Genomic DNA, 11,857 nt, shown 5'->3' on the forward strand with positions numbered 1-11,857 from the left:
GGTAACGAGGCGGGCATTTAGACCCGGTTGTCCGGGAGCGGGTCCTCAATGGCGGGAGATTGCCTGGGTTTGGCTGGCCGGCAGTCGAACGCCTTTCGCTCTGGACTCCCGTGTCGATTTCGGTCAGGGAGGGCTCGTTGGAAAGCCCCGGCGCTGGCGCACACTATATTATCGGACTGGACCCCGGCAAGTTCGGGAAAGTGTCACAGTCCCATACCGGCTGCCGTGCCGTCGGTCAGCGGCAGCTTATCGGGGATAACTTCGGGAAGGAAAGTCCGATCCGGTCGGGGTCAACTGCCACTGAACGGGGTGGCGGGGCCGCACAGACCAGTACCACGCTTGTGTAGCTGCCTCTTGGCCCGGCCGAGGTACAGCCGTTGGCTGGAGACCGCTTTCCGACTGCTGAGCCGGTGCCGCGGAGACCCACCTTGACGCGCCGGCTGTCTGAGCAAGCCAGGGGCAAGCGGCATCCAAGGGTACTAGAACGGAGTCGGTCCGACACCGGGAAGTCGGGTGCCCGTCGCTCCGAATCGAGCCCGGGGTTTTCGTGCGTGTAACAAGGCGGGCATTTGGACCCGGTTGGCCTGGAAGGGGTCCTCAACGGCGGGAGATTGCCTGGGTTTGACCGGCCGACAGTCGAACGCCTTTCGCTCCGGACTCCCGTGTCCGATTTCGGTCAGGGAGGGCTCGTTGGAAAGCCCCGGCGCTGGCGCACACTATATTATCGGACTGGCAAGTTCGGGAAAGTGTCACCGGCCCGTAGCGGCTGCCGTGCCGTCGGTCAGCGGCAGCTTATCGGGGATAACTTCGGGAAGGAAAGTCCGATCTGGTCGGGGTCAACTGCCGCTGAACGGGGTGGCGCGGCTGCACAGACCAGTACTGCGCTTGTGTAGCTGCCCCTTTCCCCGGCCGAGGTACAGCCGTTGGCTGGAGACCGCTTTCCGACTGCTGAGCCGGTGCCGCGGGGACCCACCTTGACGCGCCGGCTGTCCGAGCAAGCCAGGGGCAAGGGGCATCCAAGGGTACCGGAACGGAGTCGGTCCGAAACCGGGAAGCCGGGTGCACGTCGCTCCGAGTCGAGCCTGGGGTTTTCGTGTGTGTAACGAGGCGGGCATTTGGACCCGGTTGCCCAGCACCAGTCGAACGCCTTTCGCTCCCGACTCCCGTGTCCGATTTCGGTCCGGGAAGGCTCGTTGGAAAGCCCCGGCGCTGGCGCACACTATATTGCCAGGCTGGCCCCGGGCGAGTTAGGGAAAGTGTCGCCGTCCCGTACCGACTGCTGGGCCATCGGTCAGCAGCAGCTTATCGGGGATAACTTCGGGAAGGAAAGTCCGATCTGGTCGGGGACAACGGCAGCTGAACGGGGTGGCGGGGCCGCACAGACCAGTACCAGGCTTGTGTAGCTGCCCCTTTCCCCGGCCGAGGTACAGCCGTTGGCTGGAGACCGCTTTCCGACCACTGAGAGGGCGGCGCGAGGGGCAGCCTGCACGCGCCGGCTGCCAGAGCAAGCCAGGGGCAAGGGGCATCCAACGGTACTGGAACGGAGTCGGTCCGACACCGGGAAGCTGGGTGCCCGTTGCTCGGAAGCGAGCCCGGGGTTTTCGTGTGTAACAAGGCAGGCCTTTGGACCCGGTTCGGCGGGGCGGCAGTGGAACACACAGACACTCACATACACTGAGAGAGACAGAGAGAAGAGAGAGATACACAGAGTGAGAAAGACAAAGTCAACTGAGTAACTGAAATTTGAAAACTGACAACTGGGTAACCAAACGCCAGAGGGACAAATGAGTAACCAAGGAGGCAACTCAGTAACTGAATACTTGGCATTCACATTGGGGACGGAAGTCCGATGGGAATGGATTCGGCCGCCTTACCGGGGCTTCGGATGCTGCTTTCCCGCTTGGGGAACCAAGTTGGGGTCGTCAAACGGCCTTGTGCATTGTCTGAAACACTGGTTAATGAGTTGTCAAGGTACCAAATCATAAACCAAAAGGGCAACTCATTGACTGAAATTTTGAACATCGACAACTGGTTAACCAAACGTCAGAGCGACAAATGATTAACCAAGGAGGCAACTCAGTAACTGAATACCTGGCATTCACATTGGGGACGGAAGTCGGATGGGAATGGATTCGGCCGCCTTACCGGGGCTTCGGGTGCTACTTTCCCGCTTGGGGAACCGAGTTGGGGTCGGCAAACGGCCTTGTGCATTGGAGTCGGGACCAGCAGACACGAACTTAGGAAAATTGTGTGGAGGCGGGATGGAGGCGGGTTTGGGCCCGCACGCCAGTTTTGCGATTTTTATCCCCCACACGCCTCCAATCCCGCCTCCCCGGCCCTAGCAAAATCGAGCCCTATGTGTTTTAAAAGCAACGTTTTTTTTAAAGACGCAGAAAGCGGGAAAAAGAAAGGAAAAGTTTGGAATCAAGATGGCGGCGACTCACCTCGGTTCAGAACGATAAGGCCCGCCCACACACGCACCGATTGGTCGGCCGTCAGGTCACCAAAGCGTAGGATTGGTCAATCGTCCCGTCACTCGACCGTAGGAGGGCCCGGCCGCACGCGCCAGCAACCTGGCGTACGATTGGTCGACTTCGAGGTCATTCTGTCGCTAATGAGCGGATAATGAGATGCTAATGAGTGGAATGTTGAAGGTTTTTCAGATACCGCGGGTGCGATTTTTGTCCGGCCGAAACGTAAATACGCTTACCATCGTTTTGGAACAGTGAGCTTTCTTTCGACGTAACGCACGCGTAGGTACGCTCTGTAACTTTCGAGCGCATAGCCGGACAGACGCACACCCGAGGACAGACTGAAGGACAGACAGAAGGACAGACAGACAGATCGATTCCTTTATTATATATATAGATAAGTAAAACAGGTTTATTAAGCATTAAACATCTAGTACAAAGAAGTAATACTTTACAAGAAGATAGTCACAGTCTGTTCATTGAACCCCGGCGTTCCTTCCAAGTGACTCTGGCGCGGTCTCTTTATTCTCTTGCTGTGTTCTGTTGACTGAAGCTTCTCATCCTCTGGTTTCGCGCTGCCTTCAGTGTTCAATAGCTGTTTCTTTATACCTTTATTTTCTCTTCAAAATACATAGCAACTTGCAGCTGCTTGGGCTATCTCACCATTCTGACTTTCACATGTACGGTCTATGATTCCCTCCCCTTTTCTTGTCAATCATCTTATGATCTCGTTAGTTCTGCTAAGCCAATTTCTGTGCATAACAAAATACCCTTATCTAAGAACTTCACTTTACAGAATATTCTTGAGGTGTTTTCTAATCAGTTTGTCTATTCTGCTGTTTCTAAAATGAAGGCTTCAACTCCTATCTCTTCTCCATAACATTACCGAACTCCTTGTCCCTGACAGTCTCCGTATTTACTTAACACTACATTCCATTACTTCAGTAATTTACAACAGAGGTTTTTAGTCAGGTTGGCATAATTTTTCCATCCTGCTTTGGTCTCAGCCATTTGCCATTTTATCCAGGCTTTTTAGGTTTTTAACATACAATTTCACATATTATAGTTATATAAAAATGGTTATAGAATCTTAATAATGTTAACTAAATCCTAGAGGTACACTCTATCCTACAGTAGGGGGTGCGAGACCATGGAGGGATTTGAAAACAAGGATGAGAATTTTAAAACTGAGGCATTGCTTAACCGGGAGCCAATGTAGGTCAGCGAGCACAGAGTTGATGTGTGAATGGGGCTTGGTGCGAGTTAGGACACGGGCAGCAGAGTTTAGATGACCTCACGTTTACAGAGGGTAGAATGTGGGAGGCCAGCTAGGAGTGCATTGGAATAGTCAGAATAATTGTCCATCCTTCAAACACTGCCCTGGTATAAACACTGTGACCCCGACGTAGTTCGAACACGCAGCCTTCTAATCTAGAATAAGATGCGCTACCGTTGCACCATGAAGTCCACAGTGTCGAAAGGCAAAGATACAAAAGTTAAATCTAACAGAGTGAGAAAAATCTTGCTTCGTTATTCGATCCTCCTTGTCTCAGGTATTCCGCGGGTTCATCCTGGTCCAACTTACTTTTGTTACATATGACATCTTGCCTTTTTGGCATTAACATGAGTCTGTAGTTAAATCAATTGTCACAATTGATGATCATTAGTTCATCAATATTAAATGGCACGTGTAATAGAATAGGCTCACACCAATATTCGTCCTTCTGTCTTGGCAAAAAATATGGAAAATGTAAAGTTTTATAGTATCATCCTTCCAACTAAATATCGGCCTGCCTTGCACCGCCAATTGTTGTTGGTATGAGAGGTATTCGGGGACTCTGGTACCCCTTTCCTGACTGGTTAAAACAAAACCAGAGCAGCAAGGAACACCCAGGCCATCTTTTCAATCTAAAAAGAAATAATTCTCCATACAGGTTAGAATTGAATCAGAAATTAACCAAACTTAAGAACTGAAAAGGGGAGCCTTTCGATGGTTGGTGCCCTCGAAAGATTTCAGTGCCAACGGTTTGCTTTAACACATCCGTCATCAGACAAATTTTTATGACCTGTCATGGCTTCAAAAAGCATTAGTTACTTCGTACTTTTAGAAAGAGATCTGCCACTTGTTATCAGAATCAGAGTAACCTTAGATCTCAGCCTCAGTCGGTCTCACTGACTACTTTCTTCAACATAGTCTTAACCGTTCTATTTGTTATTTTCACCTGAAGCTTGAGGGTGGTATGCGATGTGGAATGTCTGTTCCATCCCTAACACGGTGCACATTTCTTTCATGACCTGGCCCACAAATGATGCTCAATTGTCACTATCAATCATTTGTTCTACATGAACTTTTGTGGTAGTGAACGCTGAACTCTGGCTTCTGCGTGTAGCTTCAAGCCACGCAGTTGATACTTTAAAGAGACTGATATAGTGTCAGCTGTAGCTCAGCTGGTAGCACACTTGCCTCTGAGTCTAGAAGGTTGTGGGTTCATAGTCCCATTCCAGGGACTTGAGCACAAAAAGCTAGGCTGATAATCCAGTGCAGTGCTGAGTGAATGCTGCTGAGGGAGGTGCCATCTTTCAGATGAGATGTTAAACCGAGGCACTGTCTGCTCTCAGGTGGACATAAAAGATCCCACGGCACTATTTCGAAGAAGAGCAGGGGAAGTATCCTCGGTGTCCTGGCCAATATTTATTCCTCAACTAACATAACAAAAACAGATTATCTGGTCATTATTACATTGTTGTTTGTGGGAGCTTGCTGTGCGCAAATTGGCTGCTGCGTTTCCCACATTACAACAGTGACTCCAATTCAAAAGTACTTCATGGGCAGTAAAGCACTTTGGGATGTCCGGTGGTCGTGAAAGGTGCTATATAAATACAAGGGGGAGAAATTCGGTATCGCCCCATTTGGGGTGCAATTATTGGCCGAGCGCATAGATTAGCGCCTAGCGCTAATTATCGCCTCCGACAGCAAACTTGGCTTTTATCGCCCCTAGAGGTGATTGGAGCGCTAAATCAGGCACTACACAACTCTCTTAAGTCGCTAAGGCCGAGGAGCGAGGCGTTACCTCAGATGGTGGGCGCAGCGCAGGTGCTGTCAGTTAGCGATTGAACACAGATACACTGGCACCACTCAGTTCTTAAAGGGGAGGGTCAATCTTGCTCTCCAGCCACACCCTGCTCAGTGGAGCCTTGAATCTCGGCCTGGGCAGACCTGTGGCTAAATCTAGCAGCCAGACACTATGGAAAGGGCCAGGGAACGAGCGCAGCACTTCTGCGAGTGGGCTTTGGAGGCTCTGGTTCGTGGGGTGGAGCGCAGAAGATCCATTCTGTACCCAGAGAGTGGCAGGAGGCCTTTGCCAAGTGAGTACAGGAAAGTGTGGAGGGAGGTGGCTCAGAGAGTGTCCTCAAGCAGCATGGTGCCTAGGACCCATGTGCAATGTAGGAAAAAGTTCAACGACCTCACTCGTGTCGTCAGGGTGAGTGCCTTTCTTTCAAAACCTCTTCATCCCTCCATCTCCACCTCACTTTATGGCCAGAGGGTCTTGAAAGCCCCAATGCCCAACACTCATCAAACACCTATGGCCCTTTCATGAAACACACACGCACATTCCACACTTTGCATAGAGTAAGGGCTATTCATCCATGGGAGGCATTTCAGGCAAGATCATGGCTGCATACAGTAAGGGCTATTCAACCATGGGAGGCATTTCAGCAAGATCATGGCTGCATATTTACTCAGATGCTGCCCTTTTCCTTGCAGGCCAAGCTGTCTCATAATAGGAGACAGCAGCAACGGACCGGTGGAGGGCGGCCTCACCTTCAAATACCTCAGCAATCTTGAGCAGCGCATCCACAGGATTGTGGCAAGCCGGGTGATTGGTCCCGTCGCCACTGGAGACGTTGACCCCGTTCTGGAAAGCAATGGTAAGGTCATCACCTTTTTGTCCTCTCTCCTTCCACTTGTTCCTCACAACAGCAGCCTTTGGCACTTTCAATCCAAATCACTAAATCACTGCACTCATGCCTCCCTTGCTGCCACCCTGTCCTCACGCTAAAGCCACTCTTGTACCTCCCTGCTTTCAGATGGTGATTCACCAGGTGAGGAGACGGGCCCTCAAGCTGCCAGTGAGAGTGAAGCTGAAGGCGAGGAGGAAGAAGAAGCTGGACCATCAGCGCCACCCTCTACCGAGGCAGCCCATGCCCATACTGGGGACACGACTTCCCTGGAAGGGAGCAGGGGGGAATGGTCTGATGAGGGTGAAGCTCCAGGACCCAGCGGGCTGAAGAAACGCGAGGGGGTTAGGGAAGCTCGGGGGCTTTCTCCCCGGATGGAGAGTATGGCCTCAAGCCTTGCTGCACTGGACGCAGACGAGGAGCGGGTCCTCGCTGACATGAGTGCCCAGGCGGAGCAAAGGCACACTGAGCTCATGGCTGCAGTGGCAAGTGTAATGTATGTACCTTTAAGGGGGGGAACTACTTTCTACAGCTCATGTATACTGTAGTACCGGCAGTGACCACACCTGTATATAACGCTGAGTAGTAACCTGTTGTTTCAGTTGCAGTTTGAACCACGTTGAGTAAACACCTGTTGTACCGTTCTCTGCAGTCCTTTTCTTATTATTACACGGACGTAACAGTGGCGACGAGCAAGTTCAAACCTTCCTGCAACTCTGCATCACCTCCCAGGGATTCGCTCCTGGAGAACAGTGGAAGAAGGTCGAGTCCAGAAGCACGGTCGTCGACCACGGGCAACCGCCCAGTCATCCAGCGGAGATTTGAGCATCGCAGGGGAAGCTGTCGAGAGCCAGGCTTGGCTTTCCAGTCACGGTGGTCCAGCGAAATGGGCTGGCAACAGGTACTGCGCAGACCCTTCCTGGACAGCGATGGGCTAGAGCCCGACCGAGTGGCATAGAAAAAGGCCGAGTAACGTCGACGGGGGAGAGAGGGCAGAGCGCACAGGGCGCAGCCGGTGTTCAGGACCGAGCGGCGTCAACGGGGGAGAGAGGCGAGAGAGAGCAGAGCGCAGCCGGTGGTCAAGGGCCGAGCAACATCAATGGGGGAGAGAGGCGCGCAGGAAAACGCGAGGCGCTGCCATTGCCATGAGGACCGCAGAGAGCGGCGTTGGCAGGAGCGCAGGAGCAGCGCATGAAACCCACAGGGCGTCGCCATTTGCCACGAGGACCGCCGAGAGCGGCATTGGCAGCAGCGCGGGAGACGCCATTTTAAGCCGCAGCGGGGAAGAAAGGAAAGCGCGGGAGACGCCATTTTAAGCCAGTCTTACCACACCCAAAAATGCCGAAGAGTGGCAGTATCACAGTGTTCGACAATGAAGTCGAAGATTGGACAACATATGTCGAACGCATAGAAGTATACTGCAAGGCGAATGAAGTGCCAGATGACAAGAAAGTGCTGGTATTGTTGAATTCAATGGGTGCAAAAACATATGGCTTACTACAAAACCTAGTAACCCCAGAGAAGCCAGTAGAAAAGGATTTTGAAAACATAGTGTCAATCCTACAGGACCACTTAAACCCCACACCGCTGCTGATAGCAGAAAGATTTAAGTTTCACAAAAGGAACCAGCACAAAAGATGAAAGTAATGCTGAATATTTAATGGAACTGCGCAAGCTATCGAAACACTGCCAGTTTGGAACGGGACTAGCAGATACTTTAAGGGACAAGTTTGTGTGTGGGCTTCAAAGTGAAGGAACCCAGAAGCGGCTTCTATCAGAAAAAGATCTTACGCTAGACAAGACTTTCAGCATTGCAGTATCACACGAAGCAGCAGCACGGGGTGCTGCAGAGATACAACGGAGACAGCAAGAATATGGCACAAATGAAATGTCATACGGAACAGTGAAGTGCTATCGCTGCGGCAGAACAACACACGACCATAATGATTGCTGGTTCAAGGACAAAGTGTGCAGACAGTGTGGAAAAGCAGGACACATAGCAAGAGTCTGCAGGTCCAGAAAGAAAACCAGCAGCAAGAAAACTCCACAGGAGAAGTAGAAGAAGGTACATAAGGTGACGGAGAGTAGTTCAGACGAACAGAAGAGTGATACAGACTCCGGAAGCAAGGAGCTGGGTTGTCTGAAACTACATAATGTGATCAAAACGGAGGATCACCAAACTATCTGGGTCACGCTCAAGATAGCAGGAGTCCAAGGGAAAATGGAATTGGACACAGGATCAGCCCTAACAGTCATAAACCGAAGGGACTACAAGCGGCTATTCTCAAATATACCCTTGAGAGATACAAAGATTGTCTTGAAGACGTACACGGGGCAAAAAGTCTACCCCAAAGGAAAAATAAGGGTGAACGTTATATATAACGGCAAGGAAACACCAAAAATGGACCTATATTTATTGCCAGATGGAGGACCACAACTACTAGGACGTGAATGGATCCGGAAGTTACAGCTAGATTGGCATTCCATACAAGCACTGACTGTAGATGCCAAAAAGGATGACGACATCACAACTGGACGACTGTCAAAAATGCTAACTGACGCACAAGAAGTGTTCCAGCAGGGACTCGGAACACTAAAAGGCATAACAGCGATGATCAAAATAGAGGAAAATGCAAGCCCAAAGTTTTTTAAGGCCAGACCGGTACCTTATGCGATCTGCCCAGCCGTCGAAGCAGAGCTGGAAGGTTTGGAACGTTCAGGAGTACTGTCCAAAGTGGACTGGAGCGAGTGGGCTACACCCATCGTTCCTGTAATGAAGAGGTCGTTGAGTAATACGCCTGGGGAACCAAAGAAGGTTCGCATCTGTGGGGACTTTAAGCTGACAGTGAACCCAGTCCTTCACACTGTACAATATCCGCTTCCGCGGATTGAAGATATTTTCGCCTCGCCATCTGGAGGGAAACGCTTCACTTAGTTTGATCTGGCCCAGGCGTACCTGCAAATGGAGGTAGAAGAAGCCTCAAAATAGTACCTCACGATCAACAGTCATAAAGGTCTCTACCAATACAACCGGCTGGTGTTCGGGGTAGCATCAGCTCCGGCTATTTGGCAAAGGGCAATGGAACAAGTCCTGCAAGGGATTCCAGGGACCCAGTGTTATTTGGACGACATCCTGGTCACGGGCGAAAATGACAGTGGTCACCTCGCCAACCTGGAGCAGGTGCTCACTAGACTGAAGGAATATTGGCTCCGAGCTAATCGCCACAAATGCGAGTTTTTCCAGAAGCAGATCTCGTATTGTGGCCACGTTATTGATAAAGAGGGGTTACATAAGTCCCCTGAAAACATTGAGGCAGTAGTCAAGGCTCCAGCACCGGAAAATGTGTCACAACTGAGGTCGTTCCTCGGGCTGGTGAACTACTACCATAAGTTCTTGCCGAATTTGTCTACCGTACTACACCCACTGAACACCCTACTGCAAACGGGGGTACCATGGAAGTGGAGTGACGAATGTAAACGAGCTTTCCAGAAGAGCAAAGCATTGATCACATCAAAAGAGCTGTTGGCTCATTTCAACCCAGCACTACCAATTCGGTTGGCGTGTAATGCATCACCCTATGGCATTGGAGCGGTGCTGTCGCACAAATTCCCGGACGGCTCGGAGAGGCCAGTAGCCTTTGCGTCTCGGTCACTAACCTCAGCCGAGCGTAACTACGCCCAGATTGACAGGGAGACCCTCAGCCTAGAGTGGGGAGTGAAAAAGTTCAATCACTATCTGCACGGGCAGAAGTTCACCTTGCTGACTGACCACCAACCACTTGTCTCCATCTTTAATCCAAAGAAGGGCGTTCCGGTGATGACTGCGCAACGGCTACAAAGATGGTCCCTTTTTCTAGGGGCGCACCAATATGAAATCGAGTATAAGGGCACGAAACAGCATGGAAACGCTGATGGGCTATCACGCCTGCCACTGCCTACTGCGGAGGAAGCACCAGCAGTGGATCCTGTTGAAGTATTTCATTCGACTATAATTGAATGCTTGCCAGTAACTAACGCTGGTATAGAGAAGTAAACTCGAAATGACCCGACACTGTCTCGGGTATATGATTTGATGGTGAAGGGATGGCCAGCACATGGCGACTCACTGTTTCCAGCATTCTCATCCAGAAGAGAACAGCTGTCAGTATGCCAGGGGCCCTTGATGTGTGGATCCCGAGTGGTAATTCCTCCCAAGTTAAGGGAGAGAGTGCTCAATGAGCTTCACGAAGGTCATCTGGGAGGGGTAAAAATGAAAAGCCTTGCTAGGGTTTATGTGTGGTGGCCGGGGATCGATCAGCAAATCGAGGACCTGACAAAGAGCTGCTCAGGATGCCAGAAGGTCCAAAATGCACCACCACATGCCCCTCTACACCCATGGGAGTGGCCCTCATCTCCATGGCAACGGGTGCATATTGATTTTGCTGCTCCATTCATGGACTCAATGTTTTTAATAGCCGTGGATGCGCACTCGAAATGGCCTGAGGTGATCAAAATGTCCTCCACCACCACGGAGCAAACTAATGCAGTCCTACAGACCATATTTGCCAGGAACGGCTTGCCAGAGCAGATTTGCTCTGATAACGGACCACAGTTTGTGTCCGAAGAGTTTCGAAGATTTATGAAAAGGAATGGGGTAAGGCATTACACATCCACCCCATATCATCCAGCCACAAATGGATTGGCTGAGAGGTTCGTACAAACTTTAAAAAAGCAGTAAAGGCCATGTGCGATGACGGCATTCCACTGCAGCATAAGGTGGACAATTTCCTGTTAGCCTATAGAAATGCGACACATGCAGTCACCAACCAGGCCCCGGCCATGATGTTCTTTAACCGAAGGTTGAGATCTCGTCTGGATTTGCTCAGACCAAATGTACGAAGAGATGTTGAGAGTAAGCAATTCCAGCACGTCAATGAGAAGCCGACAAGGAGCTTCAATGTAGGCCCGCGACTACCGAACAGAGAAATGGCAACCAGTAAGGATATGCACACGGCAGGGGCCACTAATGTACACAGTGGACGTTGGGGAGAGCATCGTGAAACGCCATGCTGATCAGATCCTAGAGTCACAGGAACGAGTCAACCCCATGCCTCGCCCATACATACCTGGTGATGAACCCGATGTACAGGTAGCATCTACCCCAGAAACAGTGGCATCGGAAGCTGATGACCCAACCGACGGCAGGGGGCCAGAATCGCCTCCGCACCAAGAGCAAGACACTCAGGAAAAGTGCTATCCAGAAAGGATCAGGAAGCCTCCCCAAAGACTGAATTTATAAATAGACTATTTTCAGCTAATGTTGCATGTTAAAAGTGTTAATTGTAATTAGTTTGATATTTAATTGTTAAATGAGTCTTATGGTACTGTTAATCTAAAAGGGGAGGAATTGTAATGTATGTACCTTTAAGGGGGGAACTACTTTCTAC

The sequence above is a fragment of the Somniosus microcephalus genome, chromosome 1 (assembly GCF_052327205.1).
Source record: "Somniosus microcephalus isolate GS21.2 chromosome 1, FLI_Smic_1.0, whole genome shotgun sequence".
NCBI lineage: Eukaryota > Metazoa > Chordata > Chondrichthyes > Squaliformes > Somniosidae > Somniosus > Somniosus microcephalus.